The following is a 27,871-nucleotide window of genomic DNA, read 5'->3' as shown; positions in this document are numbered from 1 at the left end:
GGCATTAGCTTTAAGCACCATTCTTAACCAGCTGAGAGATTTAATTGGTGTTAAACCTGCTCACACCCCAGAATAGTTAGGATCTTGGCCTTTTTAAGATGATCTTCAATAAATATCATTACATAGGAGAATAAGCATTAGCCCAACACGAGTTTTATACCTGACACAGTCACCTTGATGTTAAAACCACCTCTAGAGGTAGAAAAGCTTATTGTAATGAGGGCCCTTTGTATATATTTTTTTTTTCCAACTTTAGTAATGGGAGGGGAAAGAAACTCATTTGGATAATGAACGTCCACTACCATTCTATTAAAGGATGGGAACCACAAAAGAAAACCCTCAAATCTTCCAGAATCCAATGGTTTGGATAATATGATCCAGAATTGTGCATCTGCCAGAACTTTTCTTGCCGTGGACCTAATTTTGAAATATCCTCATTTCCTGCCAAATTGCTGTTCTCGCGGTATTCCCATGTTACAATTACATGTTGTTGTTATTTTATTTTTTTAATTTGGAAATACTGAGAGAGCTAATGTTTCAGAAATGTTGCTAAAAGAAAGGAGAGAAATGCTAATCCAAATGCCTTTCTAAGCTTCTTGTCACTTTTTTGGTGAGGTTTTACAGAGGGGTCAGCATCAGGTGTGTAGATAGATAGTTTTTTTTAGAGGCTGAGAGCTCCCCACATTGCAAGTCTAGGAGGATGTTTAGGGCAGAGCTTGCGGCAGTTGCTTAGTGCAATCATCTTACCACACTGCAGTGTCTGGAGAGGGCAATCCAGAAAGAAATGACAAAATAAGGTTATATCAGGCTCTTACTCCCCAGAGATTCCCAAACACTTTTCAAACCATCACACAGATTACATAACAAAGTACTGAATTGTCTCTACTCATATTTTCCAATACAACCTTCTTGTATTCTGAATTATCCTGTTGTACCACTTTCTAAATTATTGAAATAAGAGCGTTGTACCTAAAATTGATTGAAAAGAGAAATAAAGTTTATTAAATTTCTTTTCAGCCTCCTGCCTGATTTCTTTCCAGGGCACACACACTTGTACTAATCCATGAGGCTGTAATAAATACTGCTTTGCCCTCTCCAGCTTGTGGTTTTAGAGTTTGCAAAACTTTACACATAACTCCCCATGTCAGAGTGGGCAGAAAGGGTAGGTTTGGGCTTAATGTACTGTTGGCCATTTAATACCTCTATTTTTCACATGCTCAATGTAAATAGAAGCTATAATTTCAACCCCCAACTTGCAGCCTGAGAAACTAAGTTATTGAAACTTTAAGTGACTTGAAACACAAATCACGATTAAATCTGGAAATAATTGGAAGAGGGAATGCAGGGCATTTTAACAGCAGTGCTTTGTTTTAACCACTTAATTCCCACTTAGACATTGCAGAAATACAACAACAACAACAACAACAAAAGATCAGTTTGAAACAAAATGATATGAAGACATGATCTACCCAATGATTCATATTTATGCTATCTAGCCATTTAAAAAGAAGTGAGAATTTATACAATGAAAAATGTTTACTTTTAGATTAAATTATCTAGTTTAAATAGTCAAATCTAACTGCAGTTTTACATTTTCAGTGTCAATACAGAACTGGCAGTTTATTGTCGAGTCCTCATCATTCAGCTGTATGGAAATTCCATGATTGCTTTTCCAAGTAATATTTGTATTCATGTGTTCTACCTCTAATGTAGTCATTTGTCTAGTATATAAACTCTTCACTGTCTTTTTTATGAATAAGCTTAATCATTTTATTTTATTGATAATATATTTTAGGGTGTGTCTATGTTGATAATGTATTGCTATAGTGAGTTGGTGTTTTGTTTATCCTTTTTAGGGCATTAGAATAGCTTCAAGTTACTTAATAATTAACTTTCATGATAGTTATGGTGATGATGATGACGATGATGATGATAACTTCAATACTGTAGTGCAAATATTACAAATGTAATTTTTTTCAATTGTAAGTCTGTTTTCTTGTGAGCCTGAGTGGAAAAGGATCTTCGCATCAAAGGTTAAGGAAATACTACATATTCAGAAAAAAAAAGAAAAGAAAAAGAGAAAATAAACCTAAATAGAAAAATCTATGGTGTGTATTGAAACATATGATAACATTTTTTTCCCTTGAAACAGAATCAGATACAGTATAAGATGTGGAGTAAAAATTCAGATCATCAAGATATCTTCTGTTGACTGGATGTTTTGTCTTGGCTTCTTATGACTTGATATAGTAGTGTCAGTAAAACTTTGTCACTTGAGAGCTGATCTAAACTTTGATAAATTTGCTAATAAAGTAAGTGGTTGCTAGTAGCTTGTTTTCAAAACAAAATTATTAAAAATAATAATAAAAAGAAAAAACTAACATAGAGTATCAATCCAGACAAAGGGCATCATGTAGTAAAGATATGGTTTCTATGAGGAAAGATTGTATATTAAATACAGGAACAGGTTCTCTCCTAGTGATAGAAAATAGGCTGCAACCAAATCAAATGAGTAGAGCCTTATAGATGAATGTGCACTTTAGTCCACAGAGAACAAAATAAAAAGCAAAACAGTTGAGTTGCAGGCATGGCAATTCCACCATAGATGTAAGAAAATGGCAACACTCTCAGAACTTAACACTGAGATTTCTGTGACTAAAAAAGTCAAGTTGAAGAATGAAATAATATTCATATTTAATAGCATCAGACAATTTCAATGCTGATTATACTATACATACTGACTCAGATACTAAACCATGCTTAACAGTGTTCGAATTGTGTGGGCGGTATTTAAATCTTCTCTCTGTATACATAAATACCACTACATATTTTTGTGTGTATTTGTTTGTACCTTTGTGAAAGTATGCGTACAGACACTATATTCTAAGTGGGTATAGATGGGAGTAATATATGACAACTTTGAAGCTTTTTCTTTAATCTCTAAATTCCTGGCCTTATGTATAATCAAAAATATGCTATAATGTATCTTTAATTTTCAATCATAAAATTTGAACCAGTTCAGAAAAATATATATTACAGGCATAGGTCGTTTGAGAAATGTCTTAAGCCAAACAATAATTTAGAGGATGTGGTGGAGTAAAGTGTTTATTTAGATTATAAGAATTTTTCTATAATTTATAGAAAATTTATGTATAATATAATTTACATATTTATATATAATTTATACATAATAACATACAATAACATGTATATAGTATTGCTTCTTTTAAAGCAGTGTCAATTTCAACTTTGATTAGCCAATCTGATCATCCTGACATTACATGTATTATTAATAATGACTAATGTTTTTAGCGTACTTGCAATGTGACAAGGAACTGTATTAAGAATGTTACATCTCATTTAGTCCTTATAATCATTCAATGTGGTAAATTCTCTTATTGCTGTCCATTCTACAGATTAGGAATCTGAGGTTCAGAGAGGTTAAGCCAGGTAGCAAATAAATGGCAGAGACAGAAATCAAATGTAGAGCTGTCCGAATTTGAGCCTGTGGGGATTCCTAGCCTGCCTCACTGCACTTCTCTCCGTCTGTTTCACAATGCTGTCGAAGTTCTAAGGACAGAGAAAGATGGCACTAACCTCCCATTATAGTCAAGTTCTTCCACCCTCAGCTCTTAAATCTTCCACTTTACCTGAACTGCTGACTGAAATAACCCGGGTGGTGTCTATCACTCTAGACTTAAAAGGAGATATGAGTTGCCTTAGGTGAGATTAGTGAATCACAGGACAGCAACATGATCGATGACTGAATCCTCTCTGGATTACCAGTCAGAAAAGCTGAAGGTGGCATCTGGGTTTCACAGAGCTATAACAGCCATGAACACAAATTGAGCTCTTCTGCTATTGGACAGAAGGCGAATATGAGAATCAACACGTTCTAGGTAGTGGGATGTAGCAAGACAAGTATGGATATAGAAGTAGAGATATAGGGTGGAGAGTGAGGCTCCCTTTTAAGCAAAGATGGCTAGTGACCTAGCCGGGTCTCTCAGTTCCTTAGTCCTTCTTCTTGACTCTTTTTCAAAGATAGACAGATAGAAAGCCCACAATAGTATGAACACATCTATTTATGCCTACATAACCCTTAGCTCTTCTATCAGCTAAACCAGGAAGTCTTATTCTTCTCTATGCCCAGCCACAGAGTTTGCTTATTTTATTCCTGGTTGCTTCACAGGAGTAAGAGTTCAGGATTAGCATTTAGGGGGAAAGGCTATAATCACTAATATATGGCCTCCTTCCAACAACTAATGCTCTTCCTTCAAAAAATGTGTGTTCTTTTCTCTCTCATGCATTCCGTCTCTCTTTTGAATACTATAGGTACTGAATTTTGAATTTCAATTCTGTCACTTATCAGTGGTGGGAGCTTCTTCAAACAACGTAAATTCTTTGTGCTTCTATTTTCTAATCTGTTAAAAGAGGCTGACAGTATCCACACCAAAGATTGTTGTATAAATTAAATGCCCCAACATTCGCAAAATGCCCAGCTTATTATTCACAAAATCTAGTGAATAATAAGCATTTGATAAAAGCTAACAGTTATTATGAATTGTGAGGGTATAATAGATGTCCTGTATCATAGTCATGGTTGTAATAATCAGTAAGTAAACAGAACAGTTGGTATGAGAAGTTTCTCCTCACCCTTCATCTCAGTGCCTCTAATTTTTTCAATATTTACTGGGCATTTACTGTTTCTCTGGTATTATTAGATTATACTCTTAAAATAACTATATATTAATTTATATAAATGAAATACATATTAATATATATTAAAATTTTAATTGACTGCTTTTTAGCTCTCAGTTAAAAAAATACTTGTATACAACTCCAAGAGTTTATCTGTGATTAATTTCTGTCAGGTAGAGTGTATTTCAAGACTTCGAATATGTGTTGAAATCATTGGGTTTTGAAGAACTATCCATTAAAGACTTTCTGAACTGTGACAATGGATATTGACAGTGCTTGTCAGACTAAACCACTATTGATTGGCTCACATCATGTGTATAGCAAAACCAATTTCTTTCAAGTGTTTCTTCCTAACTGAAATACATTATTGCAGCCTTCCTCTCTGTTTATTATAACACCCAAGCTCATTGCATGTAACACGTCCAGCAAAAAGGTTTCACAATGAAGGAAGCAGCAAACTGCAACACAGAGTAGTGAAGGCACTTAGCAATCCAAATGCTCTTGTACTATTCCTTTGGAAAATATTGATCCCTTGCAGAGTCTTGTTTTCATTTTACCATCCTCTTGAATATGGAAAGATCATGGACTAACAGAGCTTTGCTATTGTTTAATGATCCCGTGACACTCACGGTTTACACCCCTGAATAAAACTGTTTTGAGTACTATGTTTATATTAAGGTTGTGGGAAAGAGAGTGTTTATATTGGGTCACTGCTCCCCTGCCCACAAACATAAACAGCCAGACACACGCATGTATGTGCACGCGCGCACACACACACAGACACACACACCAGGATTGTGACTTTTTCCAAATTTTAGAATGTTTTCTCCAATGAGTGAGTCAGGCCAGGTTTGGCCATATGTTACATATTGTATAGTTTTATTATTAATTTGAATTTGCACTGTGCCTTTCTTCCCAAGAGGGCACATTTCTTACTGAGAAAATACTCTTACACGATAAAAAACAGTTCTCATAATACTTCCATGAGTAGAAAGAATTCTAGATTTATTTTTTATTTGAAAATATTATTATTAAACCAAACCTTAAAACATACCTTCCATATCTCATGCTTTCTGCAGTGTACTAGGAGCATTCTAGGACCCAAAGAAACATCAGTCCTAGTTTTTACCCTAAATTTAAGAAGCTCATAGTTTACTCTGTGCAAATGCCTGGAGAAAGCAGGGCATTCTTAAATTCTTAGGATAATTTTCAGGGTATTCCTAAAATTGCCACCCCTTTAAAAATAATCTTTATAGTTTACATGAGTCACTTTGATGATAAAACAGAGGAGACTGGTTAACTCTACAAATGCTTTAATTAAATCTGGTATGGTGATGCAAGCTTCTTTCTCATTCTAAGCATGCATGGAAAGTTAAAGAAAAAAAAATTGCTTTGAAGGCTGACAAATGCTACATGAGCAAAATGTATCATTTTTCAAAGCCCCTTCTTAAGTGACAGAGTTCCAAGTTTACTTAAATGTTCTAGACTAAAATTTCTCCCAAGATAAAAATTCCTTTGAATCTTCCCTTGCTCCACACTATGGCCCAGGAGAAAGGCTGCACTCAGCACCCTGGGCTGTGCCTTTCCTTAGCTTTGCCCCTTGGCCATGGCCTTCTCACCCTCACATTCCCAAGCTCTGAGACAGGCTCTTTGGCCTTCAGCCCATTCTCTTGGCTCTCTCCGTAGGGGTCACTCTGTCCTGAAGAACAGTGGTTGTCAGAGCCGCAGCCTCCCATGCCTTTTTCAGGACATTGGAGATCAGGAAATATCATGCCAGAGTCAGTTAGTCTCTCACAAAACAGTTTTATGGAGACAGAACCCTCTATTATAGACCTAATTTTGACATAAGCTTCAAGCTATTTGCTCCAAAATGCACATGCAAAACACTGAGACCCTCCTCTTACAGGAAGTGTATTGAAAATGCAAAGGATGTGCTGAGCAGATCTGAGGACACAGTATGTAGTCTACGGCTAAGTGATCAGGGATAGTGGAGCAGTTTGTCCTCACAAATGCTGACAGACAGCTGCAGTTTGCAGCTGGCAGTGAGCTTATGCTCCCTAAACAAAGATCTAGCTGGAGCCCAGTGAATACTTGGCTCCATTGCAATAATCATAATTCATAACATACATTTCTAAAGAAGGGGAAAAAACTAGGAAAAGACCCCCAAAGACCTATATTTTTCTGATACTCGATGTGGTCAGATTATAGGCTGTTTGTTTTATTTGTTGTCTATTTTGATTCTATCTGGAGGTTCTTTACTGAGACGGTAGTCACCATGTCTGTGACAAATAAAACTGCTTTCTGCTTTCCAGCCATACCTTCATATTACCTTTCCTTTCCATTAAAAAATAGTAATGGCAGATTTACTTTCTACCAAAAACTCAATTATTGTCCCTAATATCTTATTTCTTTTCCTAAATGAATTAATTGTAATTAAATTGCCAAGCTTTTTCTCATTTTTGACCATCAGATAACCCCATTCTTGGGTACAGTTCATGTTGGAGTCAAAGAAACATGAAATATTAAATCTAGCATGAACTTGAGGGAACATAGAGTAAATGCTCCTAACTTCTGAGATAAGGAAAAAGATACCCAAATTATTTAAGTCACTTGCCGAAGGCCACATATTATGAAGTTTAAAGACTGAATCCAAATTTCTCAACCACGATTTCTAGGCATTTCTCAGCACGTCTTATGTCTCTCTAATCCCAATTTATTTTCATTAGAAAATCTGTTCCTAAATCCAGAAGAAGTTTCCAGAGGAGCAATTCTATTCCTCTAGACATTTAATACTGACCCAATTCTTCCAGGGACTAGGATTTGAATCTAAATACAGTCATTGTCATCAATTAATTCTGTTTTATTCTACATATTTAGAATTAAAGAATTTGGAATTGAATATGAAAATATATTTAAATTTATATGCATAATTATGCATACTATTATGAAAAATACATGCCCCAAAGGGGGGAATTACAGTAGTCTTCCTTCTGACATGTAGCAATGCTAAGTGTTCTCCTATTATCCTTTTCTTTAACTTTTGGTAAACTGAAATCTGTACTAGATTATTATTTGGGGTTTCGAGCCTTCCCTTTCCCTGGGGGGAAAGAATCCTGCTGCCAATTGTCAGGACACTCCTCCAGACACAGATGTCACTGAGGAGAGCACTCTGCTGGATATCCTCTCCATGTGTTTTGGCCTAAACTAGAAAAGAATAGAGAGGATTGAGCTACAAAAGGGAAAATGCATTTCACCAAGTTCCAACTTTTATGAAATTCTAACTTTTGGATTATTAAACAGGCTGAGATATTGGTTTTATTCAAGCTTGTTTACTCTTGACAAAATAGAACTTCTGGTCTTGAGAAAAAAAATGTCTTTGGGTTTTAAAGGTCTCCGAAAGCTTCTTGAGACATTAAGTACCTCTTACATAAAATAACACAGCGATGATTTAAGACCAGAGGAACTGGAAATGAGCAGATTAAATGACCTTTAAAATACACATAGGTTTAAAATTGAAAGGAAAATGCACTTAGCAAAAAAGCATTTGGGATTTATTTCTAAAATATGGTTGGATACATTAAGCAAGCTCAAAATGAGGCGATGCACACACATCCTCATTTTGACTTAAAGATCTACTTTAAATAACACAACAGATGTAGTCATCAGCATCTATTCCAATAGAGACATTGTGAATGGTGAGAAAGACACGGTAAAACTTGCGTAATAATAAGAACTACTCTCATTGTTATCCCTTAATCTTTCAAACTGTCAAAGCAGAAACTGTCAAAGAATAAAAGAGAAATATTCTAGCAGGATCTCACTTTCTCCCGTTTTTGTAAAGCAGTTCAGTTAGGAAATTTCCACCAGGAAATATTCTCTTAAGTTAGTCTCCAGAAAGCAAGTTTAGCTATTTTCATGCTATGACATAAGAGAAAAAATGAAGGGGGGAAAAAAAAAAACCCCTGTGGACCTTAGTCTAAAAATACCACTGACAACACAAACAGGTGCTAGTTTATGTAATGGCTAAGGAAAGCGAAGGGGGACAGGGTAGGGAATCATGGGTGGATCTTTGCAAAGGAAAACTGAACGATCAACTGAGAATTATGTGCTCTGGGTCACTTAACTGTCTGACAAAAATATTTCTTTTGCAGTTTCGTGTCCATATGAAATAAACTGCTATTGAAATACATACTGAAGCAAAGGAGGAGGGTGGCATGAAGCAGATATTCACCTTGTAGTCTGGAATTTGACAGCGCTCCCTATGCTCTCATCAAGGCTGACACATAGTTGATGCCCAGTAAAAAATGGCTAGTAATTGAATAGTGTCTGAGCAAGATGCATGGCAGAAAGCACATTGGCTTTTTGTTAAGAAATCTGAGTTCGAGTCCCAAATCTAATGCTTAGAAAATGTGCGACTTAGCTTCCCTGAATCCCACTTCTAATAAAAATACCTCGATTGCAATGTTTTAAGGATTAAATGCTGCGATGTGAAAGATCACAATGTTTTATATGTACACAAGCAAATTACTATCTTAATCCATTTCCTCTCTTTCTTTCTCATCTCCATCATGCTCACCATCATTTATATAAGTTACAGCTTACACTAGACTCTAGAAAGTGATTTAAATAGAAGTGGTTCTTGGGCTTTGGGAACTAAAAATTAAAAATTACAATACTGATATGTGTAAATAGAAAGTGAATATGGATAATTTAAGAAATTTGGAGTAAGTATATAAAAGTTAAGTTAAACTTATATTAAAATAGCTGTCAGTAAAGAGCCCTCGGAATTGCTTTTTGAGACAGAGTACTCTTTCTCATACTTTTCACATTGCATACCCAATTCTCCAATTGCATGAATGTTTATTAATTGCAGCTTTGATGGCAGTATAAATTCTCCCAGGTGAATGCATGGTGTGCTTTACTACTACCATTTCTGCTAATAATAATAATAATAATAATAATAATAATAATTCAAAAACAACAAGTATAAAAATATTTTATGACTTAATTTAAGACTTAAATCTTGTGTCTACTCAAATAGAAATGGCAGGAGGTCTGCTTTGATAAATATAGCACCAACATACTTTATATAATGATAATTTCCATCAGAATTGTTTCAGAATTGCATCCTATGCCATGCAGCCTTAGGGCACAAAAATGTGTACTTCAATAATCATAACTAAAACATATTTTATATATTAATTTTTAAAAAATATCTTTAACACTTACGTGATTAATCATAGATGGAACATTAGTTCTGGGAAGAATCTAAAGATCTGAGGAGCTAACTTGTGAGTGTGGTGAGGGGTGAGGGAATAGATTAGTAGGCAGAAGATTTTTTGCTTTGTTGCTGGAGGTCATAGGGTTATATTCACCACTTTCAAGCAAGATTAGCTCTGACCAGTAGAGTAAAAGAAAACTCTTCAGAATGAATATCTCACTGATAAGTTTCCATTTCATGACATGGAAATGATTGGATATACTTATTGTCAGTTGCTAATTCTACTTAGATACATTGGTCTTCTTGCTCTCTCGAGCACATCCTGCCTCAGGGCCTCAGGATCTTTGCACGAGCCAACCTAAACATTCTTTCTTTAGATATCCACATAGCTACTTTCTTCACTTTCTCAGGTCTTCTACCAAATGTAATTTCTCAAAGTTTCTCCTTCTCTGTTTAAAATTGCAAGTCTTCCCCATTTAGATGTTCTCTATCTCCCTTCCTTGTTTTTGTTTGTTTTTTACAGTTTTTAAACTTCACTACCTTGCTAATATATATTTTACTTCCTTCTTTTAACATCTCTTCTTCCTCATCCACTAGAATGTTAGCTTCATGAAAGCAGGATTTTTGTCTGTATTTTATTCTATTTCATTTATGTTTTAGAGACTCTAGTCCCGGTATCTAGAACACTGTTGGACAAATGACAAGTGCTCAGTATATATTTGTTGAATAAATAAAAGAATACTCTGAATTCCTTTCTTAGAAAATAAAAGCTTTAATTCCTTTTTCAACATCTTTAACATTTATGGACAAAACTCTATGTTCTAAAAAAGTAAATATTCATCTAATATTTTATGAAGAAATAAAATTATAATTGCTTATTATCATTGAATGGAAGTCTGAGTTTACACCCAGACTTATACACAAAAGATCTGAGAAGAGAAACAGATGCTGGGTCTCAGATCCTTTTCTTCAGACCTTGACCGTATAGAAATAGTTATAGTATTCTTTCCTTATTTACCATATACAAAATCATATCATTATCCATATCTTATTTAAATAAGAAAAATAGAATTTATATAATATAAAACCAACATTAAGTATCTTTTAAGAATATATTAAATTTGCACTAGGTGGTGTTTATTGGGAGGAAAGTGAATGAGAGATAAAGGAAAAAAATTGTAAAGCTTGGAGACTTGCATGGCTAATGAAAATCAGGATGACAAAGATGATAAACTCCATTCTCTGTATCAATTAAGGAGAGAGGGAGAAAGGGAGAGAGAGAGACAGACAGACAGACACACTGACATTCCTATAGAGGTGGACTGATTTTGGTCTAGCACATGGCTGAGATCACAAACCCCCTAGACCAGCACTGTCCGCATATATAATTACAAATATTCCAGTGGTCACATTAATATAGAAATAGTAGACATTGATTTTAGTATGTATTCTTTAACTCACTCTATCCAATATAAAAGTTATAGATGAGATATTTCATATTATTTTTCTCATGTTAAGTCTTTGAAATCTGGTATGTATGTCACACCTACAGACAGCAAGACTAGACACATTTCAAATGCTCAATTGTCACATGTAGCTAGTGGTATCTGTGTTGGATAGTGCAGTTCTAAATCAAGCCTCTGAGTGTCCTGTCTGAACACAAGCGTTTATCAGTACAAAGACAACCCCCTGGAGCCCACATGTGGGGCATCGCTGCAGTTGGTATGGTGACCTAGCTCAAGATAGCCTTACTGCAACAGTGGGCAGAGATGTGTCAGATGATATAGCTTTCAACTGCAAAGCCATGTGCTTGTGACAGGAATCACAGCCACCCAAACCAGAGACTATTTCTGAATCGATTTGTGTTTCCAGTTCTTTCTCCACCTGGCTGTATGTTAGTGTCTGAGTAGGACGATATATATGAGGAACCAGAGTGATTCATTAAAAAAGATAACAATTAGAAAAAAAGCAAGATGACGTTAACTGTATCTCAAGTTGGTAGAGCAGGTTAAATGAGTTACACTCTCTTCTTTTATCTGCAATAATTAGGCTTCTGAATTTTAGTATGCCTATTTTCAAGTGCTGCTCTGTTGTAACGTGCTACCTGTGAAATTTCACACATGCTAGTCATCTCTCCATAACTGAATTTATACCCAATCCCCAAAATATATCTGGAAGAAGTGAATGGGTGCTGGGTATTTCAAGTTCTGTGCTCTCTGTGTTTAGGACAGTTATAATAGTTTCAAAGTAGCAGTGCTTACTAACCCTCTCCCTTATTAAACAGTAATTTATTTTTGAAAATTCATGGTAAAGTAAATACTTTAAATTTGCATAAAGAATCGGTTTCAGATTATCTCTTTCAACATAGGAAAGACTGGGTAGGCACTGTCTGATTTACAGTGCAATTCCCAAATCATGATTTTGGTCTGGGGAAAGAAGTTGGAGACACATATTCAGGCATAATGTAGACTTGACTACAGAATAAATTGGTTTTGTTCAGGGTTTGTTTTTGCTCTTAATTGCCATATATTTAGCTGATGTGACTGTGCAATGATTTGAATAGACTACTGATTTTACTTATTGCCATTTCCCAGTATGGGAATCAATTCACATAGTCTCAGCCAAAAAGTATTCAAACTTAGAAGTGTAAATAACTCTCCTCCCCCCACCCCACCCCCCACAGGAATTCATAGCATTCTGTGTGCTAGGTGAGCTATATTGGATTTAACAATAAAACGAACAATTCATCATGGCATTGAATAGAAGTAAAGCAAATTCTGAGAAAGTAGTTCGATTAGTTGAATAATAATAATCAGTAGCCATTTTTAAAAGGTTTTTAAACCTGGAGCCAGTTCTCAAAAACAAAGCCATGTTCACCTTATGTTAACAAATGATTTTTAACTGAACTTTTCAGATTCAGCTTTATTTTCTCCCTAAATGGTTTTGTTCTTATTGCAAACAATCATCAGAGAACATTTAAATGTGTTCATCCTTAAGGTCTCTACAGGAAAAATGTTGAATACAAACAGAATTCCACTTTAGTTTTACGAACAAGAGCATGTTTTAAATATGATGAGTATGATGAAAATGTTGCTAGGGGAAAAAAAAAGAAAAAAAAAGAAACTGGCTTCCATTCCTCTTGAAATTTTTAGTGTGTATAAAAGTACTTAAAATAAAACTATATAGCAATTGACACTGTGAAGCAATGCATAATCAAACAAGACACCATGAGGCATATTGCAAACTTCCCTCAATCATGTTTCCCAGCTTTAAAGAAGCAAAGGTCTAATAAACATGAACTTGAACTATAATGAATATACTTAAATCATCCAAAAAAATAGGTATTTACAACAACAAAGTCGTACTGTAATGGCAAAGATAGATGAACTGAGCTTAGATCTGTGTAATATATAAAAAAAGAAACAATGATTATATAGTACAAATAATTTTGCTGTAATATGACAGCCTAATGACTTAAGTGTCCAATATCGTCATTATGGTTCTGAACCCCATGTGCATTAGCAATAAAGACTCAATAAAATGACTGTATAATTCATGTTTTTTCCATGAAAATCTTGCTCTTCTTTTAAAATAGTTGTGTCTATAAGATCTGTGAGCCTAAATGGAAAAAGCTAACTTGAATTGTGTATTATGCCTATGCTGTGACCTGAAAGTGGTCTCAGGGGAGTTTCTAACCAAGTCTTTTGATAGAGGAAAATAATAGTTTTGGACACTTGGGTTTATTTTAAGTTTTTTTTAATCTAGGAAGAAATACCTATTTTGTTATATCAACAAATTAATTTATTATCTATATAATTACCTGAAGATTATGTAATCTAAAGCCAGCTACTGTTATTTAACTGATCGATGTATTATAATTTTACGAGAAATATCTGAAAGTCCAGCAAGTATTTAAAATGTTCGCCTTTACTTAATATTTGCCATGGATATCGTTATTAGTTTAATATTTTTTTTCAGACTAGGTAAATGAATGGTATCGAGTAGTGATTAAACAGAAGGCTGCAAAACAATCTTGAAATAACTGAACAACGTGAATAGGCATTATATCAAGTTTTCAGATTCTCTTCCTTAAATCCCCAAGTCTTTATGTTTGCTCAAAATATTCCTGCTCTCATATTATATTATGAAGGAAAACAATGCTTAAAAGTGTAGAAAGACTAGGTATTCTCAGGCCACCGAGCCATGTATTATGAAGCTATTTTTCAAAGAGATGCTGAAAAACATGAGAAATTAAAGATGTTATTATCTTTTATTTTTTCTTTTAACATTTGCAAGAGAGCAGCTGTGCCCAATTCTTGGTGTAAAAGGAAAACTATGTCAATTTTACTCATTTTTGTGTTTGGAATGAACATGTGATGAGAAGTACATTTTGCCATTACTGAATTGGGAGTTGTGACAATAATTGTAATGGGTGTTGTTTCATCTACCTGCTAAACTGGTCCTCCTTGCTCAAAATATGATGTTGTAGGGTGGCATCAACCATCTGGCATCACAGAATGAGAGTTTCACAAAAAAACTTCTTGGATGTCTAAAAATGATGTGAGGATAGACAAGCCCCTCAAGGGTGTCTGCACAGATGCAAATCACTTACATTTGCAAATGTGAGCACAAAAGAGAGGAGGGAATTACCCAGGGAATGTCTTCCTTCAATTACCTGCTTTGTGCCTGAATATGCTTGATTTATAAGTATAAGACTAGGAGACAAGAACTTGAAGAACTAAAGCAAAAGACAAAGCCCATCATGTAAAATACTCTTTTCTGTTAATACTCAAAACACAATGTATGAATGTTTGGAAGATATACATGCTGGATTTATACAACCCATTCTTTTTTCTCATAAGCTTAAATTGAAAAAAAAAAAGAAAAAGAAAATTCAACCCAAGCTGTCTTTTCCATGAGTCTTGAGAAATTGCATTGTTTTTTGAAAAAAAAAAAAAAATTGGCTTGATTTTTTACAATTTTTAAAACATGGATATGGAAAGAATAAGATTGTGCCCATAAGAGCCAATTGTTTCCAAACCGCACTGCATTGTTTGGCCCAAATAATTTGTCCTTCTATATGAAAGTGGGGAACCATGACAGACTGAAAATATAATAGCCAAACAAAACAAAAGTTCTATACTGGAATAACTTTATCATCCCCCCTCCACTCCTTGACCCCCAACCTCTACGCTGACAGTGTGACAAAGCGAACTACAGAGAAAGCAGCAACGATAAGAAAAACCATTTTGTAATGAAGAGAAATAGAGAATTCAGTTTTTGTATTAAGTCACTGCTGATCAAGGAACCGGTTTATTGACTGGCAAACATGGAGTGTCTGTTAAATAGAACCCTAAAGAAAGACATAGAGTTATCTAAGGCATCTGAGAGATTTTTCTGTCCTCTTTGTGGAAGGAACAAGAGAGATGATGGAAAGTGTCATACCTAAGCACAAACAGAGGTGATGAATCTAATTAAAAGTCATTCATGCTAATAAAACAAAAAGTGGCTTTTACTTAATTTTTATGTGCTGAGATGTCAAAAAGTAGTGACGTAAAGAAAAACATTTATACTGTTTCTCACTCGATTAGAGTCTAAAATATAATTATATTTTCAAATATTTTATGCTTCTTTGTATGTAATATATCAGCATTTAGATTTTTCAAACTGGAAAAAAAACATAAAGCATATGCTAAAGAAAAGCACAAACAAGGATTTTGAAGTACTATATCAGCCACACCCTAAAAGTATGGATAGCAACACAATAAAGACCCTCAGTGATAAGGTTTCCTATACTTGTAATAGCCCATATTCATAATATTTAAAGGTAAAAATTATAGTGATAATCTATGATTCATGGACTGTAGTCATTACCAAGAATCTTGCTTTCCTCTGACTTCTCAGGTCACCTTACTAAATACTGCAGAATTTGGTTCAGTTTGGAAATGAGTGCCAGCTGCAGAAATTAGTTTAAGACTGACAGCGATGCCCACTGTTCCCCTTCTCCTCCTCTCTCTCTTGCTTCCGTTTGTCCCTCACCTTTGTTCATCTTGGATCTTTTCATTGGTGCTCATTAAAGTGTATTAGACAATGTTAATGGAAAGCCACAGAACAAAAACAGAAGGAAGTTAGGGAGGGGAGAAAAAAGGAAGAGGGAAAGAAAATAGCAATGGGTCAAAGGAGGATGGACAGTGAAACCATTTTGAAAGAATGATGGAAGAACATTTTAAAAGTAAAATCCATTCATTAACCTAAGAAACTATTTTAAAATAAAAGTTTTAAAAAAGTTTTAAAAAGTAAAACTTGTTGTAATAAATACCTGACAGTGAAAAAGGCATCACTACTTTCTAGGAGATGAAAATAATTTTTTTATAAGGAAAAGAAAATTATCCAATAAAAGGTTTTAAGCTAATGTAAAAATCCAAAGAAAGACAATAGGATTTTGGTATCATGATTACCTATGATAAAGAAAAAAAAAAAAACAACTAAGAAGCACTATGAGGGTAGAGTCTTTGATAAAATTCTCCTGAAAAACTAGTTTTCCAACATAAACTTCTTGAGATGTTTTGACCATTAGCAAGAAGCAAAACTAGCCTTGATTATATAATTTCCACTGTATCAGAAGTTATCTTGACTAAAAACTGTCCTAGAAATTTGTGTTATTTATATTTAGATATATTTAAATAACTTGTCTGGCAAGAGTATATGCATAGCTTCCAAATTCACATGAATATACGGAGGGTTATTTATTTAGTTCTGCTTGCCATATTAATAAAAATTCTTTTTTGGTTACATTATTGTATGTCTTCAATCACTAATGCAATTTGTTCTGTTTACTCAAGTTTAGACCTTCATTTTCTATAAAATTATATAATTTCAGTCTATTCTTAACTTCTATTAAATTATTGTCTAATTCACAAAATCACCATTAAAATAAATATAATTAAATAAATGATCATTGACCTTTATTCTCTTAACATCAATTTAATAAATTAAAAGAGGCTATTTAACTTATTTCTTAGAGGAAATAGACTATGTTTTTAAGACTCTAGAAGTTCTAGCTAGGCTGTCATCAGCCTCACCAAATCAAAGTTAAATGAATGGTCTTGATTAAAATATAATTAAATTTATAGATATTCCAACAATTATGTCACTTTATAATCTTGTTTGGAAAGAGGGTGAGATATGTAGTTGAAAGATAAATTTTATTGTTGAATGGTGATGTCTTAACGAAGAGGACAGTGAAGTGTGTGTCTGCCTGGTCTTCCCATCACGGAATGAACTGGGGAGTAGGGGAGCTAATTCTAGTTTTGCCCAGTTACTTGGCCACTGTGTGACACTGGGCAAATGAATGTGCCTGTGGTGGCTTTTTAATGTGTCAGCCTTGTTAGGCTGAACTACAGAACCTAGTTACTCAATCACACACCAATCTAGGTGCTGCTGTGGAGGGATTTTGCAGAAGACATTAAGGTTTCTAATCAGTTGATTTTAAGTTAATCAGAAGAGATGAGATCAGGTGAGGCCTTGTCTAATCAGCTCTTTAAAAGAGGATTTATGCTTTCTCTGAGGTCAGACTCAAATTAGCCTCTGACTGGAGAGTTCCAATCTACACCTGGTCTTCCTGACTGTCTGCCCTATGGATCTCAGGCTTGCTTAGCCAGCCCGCGCCATTACGTAAGTCCTTTCCTTGCTATCTATGTATGTATCTATGTATCTATGTATCTACATATCTACTTACCTATTTAATCTATCTATCTAGTCTATTATCTATTTATCTATCATCCATCCATCCATCCATCATCTATCCATCCATTTCTCTCTCTCTCTAGCTGTCTGTCTTTTCATCTCCCCTTCCATTTATTCTTCTTACTAGTAGTGGCTCAGCTTCTCTGATTGAACTCTAATTTAAAACATGCCTTTTTTGGTCTTTTTGTCTTTTGTTAAAGTAGAAGGTTGATTAGGTGCATTCTCAGTTACCTTTTAACTTTCAAAGCATATGTCCATGATTTTAGGGTCGGCGTTCTTTTGCATGTGGGTCATTTTTAGAGAATGTGAGCTAATCTGTTTTGTTTATAATTATATCTCCAATACATAGAACAGTGTCTAACTTATTGAATGAATGAATGAATGAATGAATGGATGGATGGATGGTACTCTGTTCCCTGTAAATATCTACTGGGATGCAAAGTGCATCTAACCTTCAGTGAAGCTTTGTGTTTTCCTGTCATGACTTTAAACATTTCTTCTTTTCAGGCTTTTAGTTTTTCTTCTAGAGTTAAAAGCTTTAAGCTGTCATTTTTGTAAAAGCAGAACTAAAGAATAAAACAAACAAACAAACATCCCTGGCAGAATGGAGATGAGTCAATTCCCATTTATATTATACACTTTACCACACCACCTTTACATTTCATGTTCATGTGAACACAGTCCATTTGTAATGGTAAACTTCCAGTTCTATTGGAGCCAGTGTTAATGCCTCTTTGTTTAATGTACTATACTGAAGAAGACACCCCAAAGGGGAATTATATTTACAGACAATTCAGAAGCAGAATTAACTAGTATCTTCAGAGTTACAAGTATTGAATTTTTCTTTCCAGACAAAGCTATTCTAGGTCATGTTGAAGAAAATGGACCCTGTTCATTTTTTGGTCAGTTAAAAAAATTTTGATGAATTTACTAATGTTCTTATATTTATAGATAGATTCCAATACTTTCATCTCCTTCCTGTTAATGATGGGAGAAAACAATTTTCTGTAATGTTAGCAAAACTAAAGTCATTCAGCTCTTATATTGTTCTTATAACATTTAGCGCAAATGAAGAAATGATACATATCCATGCTCCTTGGGGTTACCTCTAGTTCAGGGAAACAGAGTCTCCACATCATAACTTCACTGCCTCGTATGTGTAAAGTAAAAGAGTCGTCTTGCAGTACAAGTCAAATCTGAAGAAAATATTCAGGGATTTTACATGTAGGTGGGCTTGTGTCTTCTAGACTCACTACGTATTTTGAAGCTGGGAAAAAGGCTAGGGTCTAACTTTGAATACAAGGAAAATTGTTCTGGTAGAAGGGGCCTCCATCCCAGGAATGATATCAAGTGTTTCCTCTATGTACTGTGTGTCTACTCCCCCTGACACAGTGGCAGAAGTACTCCCGGGAGCTGCCAGCTGTTCTGCCTCGGCAGTGTGGGGCCTTTCCCTGAATCACAACACGACATGAGTCAGCTGAGGTCATCTGTGCTCTTGGTTCCTTTCCTAAGTTTCCTCTAACATGGCAATATTTCAGCTTTCTCCTCATTCTTTCATTTTATTGTTGTCAAAGAGCGGGGAATCACACACATATGTTAGTTAAAAAGGATCAAAATTTAGGTAAAATCTTCTTAGAAAACAATCACTTCCTGGGTTAAATCTAACTCAGACAAAAAAAAAAATTAAAAAAAGTAAAGAGACTAATAGCCCTAATGCAATTACCATATCAAACAATAAACCATAATTTGTGCTTCATATCTGAGGTCTGGTTAGTGTAAAATAAAGATTCTAATTTAACATTATTCAAGTACTTTGTTTTCTAAACCTTTACATTCCAGCTCTTTGAAGATAAATTATGTTTTCGGTTTCTAGATTTATATTTCTTCTTACATGTGTCATTCATGCATTCCTATATGCAGAGGATAAACTGAAATTAATAAAACTAGTAGTATGCATTGTACTCACTATATCTATCTGTCTGTCTGTCTATCTATCTATCTATCCATCTATCTATCGAATGGTCACATGTTGAGACAGGTGAAGCATGGGGGAGAAAATTAGTGTGAACAGACCCAAGGGTTTCAAATTTGAGCAGAGAAGAGTCAAATACTCATAAGCACAACATAGTAGGCACTTTGTGAGGTATATTTCATATAAAAATGTTTATCTTTTGAAATAATGCCTTATTTTAATGCTTTTTTAATTTTGGAAAGAAGCATTTATTTATTACAAAAAATTTAGAAGATACACAAAGAACAGAGAACAAAACAATAAAAGAAAGTAATGATAACATTATTACTTAGAGTTAACCACTGTTGCTGTTGCTAGTTTAGTATATTTTTCTTTTATATCATATATTCCTTCACATATTTAACAGATATTTAATGAGCCCTTACTTTGCACAGGGATACAGCTCTGCACAAGCAGACCTGGTACCTGCTTTTGCACTTCTTATCAAATAAGTTTTGAAGCCCGTTTTTTCTTCCTCCTACTTTGCATTATGCCATTATGCACATCCTTTCCCCAGTTGTACTTTGTCAACATAAATTTTCATAGCTACATGATACACCATCATACAGATACACCATGACTTATTTAACAAATGCCCACTGTGGGCAATTAGATTAATTTCAATTTTCACTATGATCAAAAGCACATTAATTCAAACTTTTAGATTATTGTTATCATTTATAAACAGATATGTAGAACTGAAATTAGGTTTGGAGAGTACAAATATTTTTAAGGCTATCAGTGCTCATTTCCCTATTTCTTCACATATATATATATATATAATAGACATAGAAAGTTTATATATATACCTGTATAGACATATGCTTTTATATCTAAATGTTTGTGATGCAAGGGAATGTAGGAGTTGATAAGATTTATGAGAAATGTAATATGTTTCTTTTAATTTTATTTTTGGTTTTAAATGATAGCCCTGAAATATTATGACTTGTTTCATCTTTATGATTTAAGACATTTTAGGGCAGGATGGTGAAACAAGGCAAGTAAAGCATTCTTTTATTCCCCATTTAAACCAGATGCATCATTCTGGCATTTTGATCATATGCAGGTACCCTGACCCTTCGATTTGGATTGCAAACTGGAAAAAGAAATCTTTGCAACCTGAATCTTCTTCTATGGCTACTCAAATCATCCTACTTCTCATATGCCATTGCAAGTCTGAGACAGCTTTCACTATGACCTTCTTGAAGTCTTCAAGTTTTAATCTGACATCCTTGGTAAGGCAGGAAACAGGCTATTAAAAGCTGTCTCCCTCTTGGCTGATCCAAGCCACTAGGAGTCTTAAAAATCGTTAAGTTAGTAAATAAAAAAATAAAACTATGTCTCCAAACATTGAAATCATGTTGCTAGGATGATTTTCAGAGCATTAATTCCCTGAGGCTAATGAAGATCAAGCCAATTGTTTCCATTAAAAAATAAATATATAAAAACATGGGTATTGTGTACCTAACAACCAAACTTAAGAGGTCAGGTGGCCTTGACCATCCTGCCTAGTTTACCAATATTTACATATATTATCTCAAGCTGATCACAGACTAAGCAAGATTAGTTTACCATTATTTACATAATCTCAAGCTGATCACAGACCAAGCACTGTAACCATCATTACAAAAAAGAGAGTAGTATGTAACTGTGAGATGCCAAAGCAATTGAGTTGCGACTTCAAAGCAATGACTGATGGTTTATCCACATAGGAGAGAAAAGACATTAGGAAAGAGAGAAACTTAAAGGTTAGAATTCTAAAAAATGCAATTGGAAAACAACAAAGTTCTGAACAAGTTTATAAAATAATCTCACTAATTTTAAAAATCAAATTAAGTTTTAAGATTTTGTTTTTACTTTTTAACTCACCATCTGTTAAATCAATAAATGCTAGAGTTTAATTTTTGTTATTATATAATTTCTAAATCAACTTTCCTTGACATTTGTGCTTTTTCCATCTGTCGATATTGCCCTTAAAATTTATTTTTATACACACACACACACACACACACACACACACATACACATGCATGCACTTATATCTGGATACAGATTTCTTCATCTTTCGAAGCACATACAAAACTCATTTAACAATGTAATTATTTATACTTATTAACAAGTTAAACTTAAAGATGGGAGACAATAAAAACAAAGTTGTACAAAGCCTAAAAGATGCAACATGTGTTCTGAGTTAGACTGCTTAAATTATTAACTGGGCTGCAAAATTAAAATACTTGTGTTTCCTCCTCTGTAAATGAATATAAAATTATTCTTATTATATAGGGTGTTTTAAAAGTGAGAAATGAGAGAATACATGCTATGTGCTTAGAACTGCACATAGCGCATCTGATGTATATATATATTTTTTATTAATATATAAAGAGTGATCAAGTTTCTTATCCCCGTGGGAGGAAAGTACTTTAACTTTTTGGAAATAATTTAGCCATATCACTTTATATCTTTTTTTTTTTTACTTCATGTCATTACCTAATGTATTTGACTTTAGTGTATAACACAGAGGAAAATTCTAAATTGTTCTTTCATTTGTAATTATTCTAAATTTTTCTATACCCTCTAATTAATTTGCTACTCTATGGTTTATATTTTTACCATTTTGTTTTTAAACTTATGCAGATTATATAGACTGTTAGGTCTATTTGGTCTAATAGAAGTCTCTAAAATGAATAAATAACATTCCAAAAGCACTTATCTATTCCAGGCCGTGTTCTAAGCACTTTTGGGGGCTAAGTGATTTAGTGCTTACTGCAAATCTATGAGCAAACGTTACCCAGGCCACACAGATGGTATTGGCAGGGCCGAGACTTATGCCCAGGCCATCTGGCTCTAGAATCAATGCTTTTCATCACTGCACTGCATGCAGCTGGACAACCAGGTGAGCTGCCCTAATCTGGAATTAAATGTAGTGCTTGCTTCCCAACAGCTGGGCTCTAGGTCATTTAACACTGTTTCAATTATTGAAAAGTGACAGAACCTCATTCCCAAGGTAATGGAGGCAACAATTCCAGCCTCTAGAACATTGGAAAAAAGAGACTGGAATTCAAGTTTGCAGCGTTTTGATTTATTAAATTTCCCTTATAAGTTCTTGGTGGACCATGGTCCTACTTAATACTCCATAGATGGAAGTTTGGTCTTAATGCGAATGCAAAATTTCTAACAAATTAAATGCACAATATAGATATGAATTTGAGGAAAGTACTTGGCCAAAAGCATATATTGTATTTGTTTGTTGATAAAATCAAGTGGGCATATTTTAACAATACATCATGTGTAAGTTTATCTTTAAATTAAACTATCTTGAGAGAAAATAAGAAATAACTATTAAAATGTGACCATAAACACTCTTTGTCTACGTAGAATTGAGAACTCTGGGGACCTCTTCAATTTCAATGTTTCAAATAGTGCATGCGCAAAACGATTTCTCAAATAATTGTGATGGGAATGTGTGAATTGAGTTCTTGCTCCCACTACTCTGGGTTTTTAGAGTTTATCTCATCTTTGCTTAGACCCCACATATATAGTCTAGCTTTTCAGAGCTTATTTTGTCTTCCTTCAGTTCCCTGATATAGATCATTCTAATCTGATTTAATCCATTTATATTATCAATATATTATAAATCATTAATCCTTCTATATTATGAAAGTAATGAAAACATTGGGAGAAGTATCACTCTATGCAAGTTGTTTCTTTATTGGTTTTCAGAGTTCATTGGCTAATCTATCTGATTCTGCCTGGGTTCCATTTTTTAATTAGCATTTCATTTAAGTCCTTTCCTTTCTATGTGTTCAGTGGAAGGAAGCAGAGTTTAGGTTGAAGTGAGGAGCTTCGCTCCACTGTTAAGATCTCCAAATAAACAAGGAAACAACTATGAAGTGATTGTCAATCAAGCTTTTATTCCCAGCCAAATAAAGGGAAATTTCTGGGTGTTTTAAATACAGTGGTCCCCTGCTTATCTGTGGGGATACATTGAAAAAAACCTGCAATGATGCCTGAAGCCACAGACAGTACCAAACTCTCTCTCTATATATTTTTTTCCTATACTTATATATCTATGATAAAGTTCAATTTATTAATTAGGCACAATAAGAGATTAACAACAACTAATAACAAAACAGTTATAATAATATACTGTAATAAAAGTTATGTGAATGGTTTTGGGGCCATTATTAAGTATAATAAGGGTTACTTGAACACAGGCACTATTATACCAAGCCAGTCAATCTGATAACCAAGATGGCTACTAAGTGACTAATGAATGGGTAGCAACCACAGTAGATATTCTGGACAAAGAGATGATCCACATCCTGGGAGGGATGGAAAGGCACAGCATGAGATTACATCACACTACTCAAAATAGCACACAATTTAAACGTATGAATATTTTGTTTCTGAAATTTTTCATTTAATATTTTTGGACCATTGTTGATAGCAGGTATCTGAAACTGTGCATGGGGGTTAGGGTACTATATCAGATTCTTGTTTTATCCCAAAGTCTTCCTGACATATTGAAAGGGTAAAAGTTTCTGCATATGATTCATGATTTACCTTTTTTTCCCAGCCAAATAAAGGGAAATCCCTGATTTACCGTGAACTTGGCCCAAGAGTGAAAGACTAGTAAAAGACTGGGTAGAAAAAAAGAACTCCAACTGATTTCCAACTTTCCTGACAAGCCCTTAAAATACTAGTTGTCTTTAGCATCTGAGCCTGAAGTCTAGGTATCAATTACTAACAAATAAGAGGTCTCAGGGTCTCTCAATGACAGTGATTACAAAAGAAGGCTTCTGGAACATTCTTTCCACCCAACTTTGAAAGGATCAATTTGTTCCTTTTTGTTTATTCTCCTTCAAAATGTTAAGAATTTTTTTCCTGTTAAATTCCTGCAACTTTGTTAAGCTTATAATTCTGTATTCTATTGCCAATGTTTAAGCCCCTCAATATGATGATCTTATTTACATAAATTATATAATTTATATTTTATATAAATTATATAATTTATATAAATATCAGCTGAATTTTCTGCTGTCTTCTGAAGCAAGGCAAATGCATTGAAGCATGTGTTATATCAGATTTGGCATGAGGAGTCTGCTTCTAGAAACAAAGAAATTAACCCCTATCTTCATCATCTCTTTTATGGTTAGATAACTTTTTCCTCTAAATAAGCTAATATAATATATTTATGATAACTATGAATCAAGACTTTTATAAATGGAAATGAATGAGAATTGATGTCTGACTTAGTTCAGGAAGTTTATAGTCTTCTATAAGTCATTCAATGTACTACTTTCTCCCCATAAATCCAAAAGAATTTTTGAAAATATGTAGAGATTTCAATTATTTATCTCTAAGGTAACCTTTTCTTAACCATATTAGAAAGACTCTTCAAAATACTAGGGGAAAAGATAGAATACTTTTACTAATGTTATTATATACATTTATTGAAGGCTTATGTTGTGCCAAACACTGCTATAAATGTCACATATGTAATCTAATTGATGCTTCCAAAGAACTCCTTGCAGTAGGTATTATTATTGACATTCTCAAGATTATAAAACAGAAGCTAAGTGATGTTAAGTGACTGGCTCAGTTTATAGAGCTGGTAAGTAGCAGAAACCTCACTCCAGAACTCAGAAATCGCACAGAGCAATGGTTATGGCTCCAGGGTGTGGAGTACGAATGCTTGGTTTCGAATTCTAACTTTGCCATTTCTTGGCTGTGTAACCTTGGGCACACTGATTAACCTTTCAGAGCCCCAGTTACCCATTTGGTAAAAGGGGAATGATCACAATACCGCTGTATCTCATAGTGTTATTAACAGGATTAAATGAGAGAGAACATGTACACTGCTTAGAACAAGGCCTACTGGCTGGTAAGCACTCCAACACATTTGCTATTCTATACCATACTTCTGTAGCATGAGGGACATGACAGCTTTTTTATTATTATTATAATATTTATAAATTTAGCATAGTAGTAGTCCTTGAGTGAGAATGAAATGATTACCTTCATACCAAATATTTTTTGAATGGGAAAGCTTATGTTATTTCAAATTCTGCCATATTGTCCCAATATTTTCTTGTGATAATCATTAGTTATTTGTTAAGATAATTTTTAGGAAGAAATGATACAAGGTTAGAAATACGCAGACTCCTTGCAAGAGGACTATTTGCATCACTTTTTTGGTTTTCCCTCCCACACTCCCATGCTGGAATTTGCCCTCTCGTTTTAGATTGCTAGGGCACTGAGAAAGAACATCTGAAGGGGCTGCATTTGGAGATTCTTCCTACAAGGGTGCACCTCAGCGCACAGAATGTTACACATGCATCTTTTACATACTTATCCTTAAACTGTTTATCTGGCACATCGACAGGCAGCTGGTGGAACAAATAGGAAATCCTGGGAAGCACATTCATTTTTAAAGTGTTAATGTGCCCAATCCAAGAGACAGTAATGTGCTTCCATCCGTTAAGATCCCCTTTAATGTTTCAGATTGGAGGATCATAATTTAAATGAAATGCATTATCCAACCTGGAAGGTATTCCACATCCTAAATATTTAATTGATTTCTCCATCAGGGGAAGATGAACCTACATAATGAGCAGATCCTATCTATATCTAAATGTTCGATTAATAGTGTCTCTAATTTAGGGTAATTTAGGAATTTACAACTTATAAAATGGCTATTTCTTTCACATTCCTCCCAAACTACCAAGAGGATTGTGTCTGTATTAATTGCAAACAGCAGACAATCCTCTGTGTATAATGAAAACTCAGAGTCAGCATCATCCAGCCATGCACCTATAATTTGAGATCTCATCTGAATATTTTTCACATGGGGCTTCACATCCAATGTAAATTGAAGTGGCAAAGGAGGAAAGTTGTAATTGTTGCATCTCCCTATTAAAAAAGTTTAACAAGTCAAGTTCATTCCTGCTGATTTTTACTTGGTTGGGTCTTAGCTAACTGAATGAAGAAGATAAATTAAACCATTTGCAGATTTTCCTAATGGTGCAAAGTTTGGCACCCTGAGGACTGTGGAAATGTCTATTACTATACTTCTAAAGAAGAGAGGTGGAACAAGACTGTGGGTGGCTGTATCCATATGAGTGATTTATTACCCCTGAATCCACTTAGTCATTTCCGGATAAGCACTTCAGTGCCAAAGTTTATGGTCATTTTCAGTTTAAGAACAGAACAAGGTACCTCTTAACATACAAAACAGATGTATTTTTTGAAGAAATAGGCATTTTTCCCTGAGTTTACCAGCAAACTGTAAAATTTGAGTTTATGCATTTAAAAGTATCATTGAAATTTACCTAAATATGTTAATTTCTGACTTTATGAGATCCATTTGCTTTTAGGAAAAAAAAAGGATGTTCTACTGTTAAATTTTATTTGAACATTTGAGGTTTAAAATGAAATAAAAATGTAGTAGTATATCAGGTATATAATTTTTTTAACATTAAATTTTCTCTGTATAATTGAAGAGCTACTTTGTAGATAGCTTAATTTTTGTTCAAACACAAATTAGAATCAATTTTCTGGGGAAAAATAATCAGTATAGCTCCTGTCCTCCACAACAAAGAAAATACATTTGTAGACATATTCTGGAAATTTAAATCCCTCAATGCTCTTTTGAGCAAGTCCAAGGAGATTTGAAGACTGACATTTTGTACTTTGCTATTCCCAAGAGGCATTTGTATGATCATCTTTACTGAGGTTTGCTCCCATCCCTGCTGAATTGATATGCATTTTCGTTAACTAATCTTGAAACAACAGGAATAAAGTTTATCCAGGTCTTTTATACCTCAGAGAACAAAACAAATACTACAAATCTTTAGAGAGAAAGGATATACAAAAGGGCTTGAGGTGAATATTTCAAAGCAAATACCCTTTAAATGATGTGCAAATTATTTCAGCTCTTGAGCATGATTTATGAAAGGGATTAGCCCACTGAAATAAGAACCAAGTTTAAACTGTTGGGTTTCAAAGTCAGAGATGAGAAGTGGTTACAAGAAAAGGAAGGAGAAAGGCGATAATAATTTAGAGGTGGGATTTGTTTTAATTTTTCTCGTTAACTGACTCACCTTAAATTGTCACCAATTGTTCTTAACTGCAGTATAAAATATGCGTTTCTAATTTTCTATAAAGCTAAGAGTATAATAATTAAGAAATGATAC

General features: G+C 34.2%; 1 protein-coding gene across 1 annotated transcript in view; it reads right to left on the bottom strand.

Annotated features, from left to right (window-relative positions):
- Positions 1-27,871, bottom strand: part of ARHGAP15 (Rho GTPase activating protein 15) — a 588,346-nt gene that overhangs the window by 250,069 nt on the left and 310,406 nt on the right. The window lies entirely within an intron of this gene.

The sequence above is a fragment of the Pteropus medius genome, unplaced genomic scaffold, assembly GCF_902729225.1.
Source record: "Pteropus medius unplaced genomic scaffold, Ma_sr-lr_union100, whole genome shotgun sequence".
Classification (NCBI taxonomy): Eukaryota; Metazoa; Chordata; class Mammalia; order Chiroptera; family Pteropodidae; genus Pteropus; species Pteropus medius.
The sequence above is the reverse complement of the archived record's forward strand: the minus strand, read 5'-3'. Positions and strand labels throughout refer to the sequence as shown.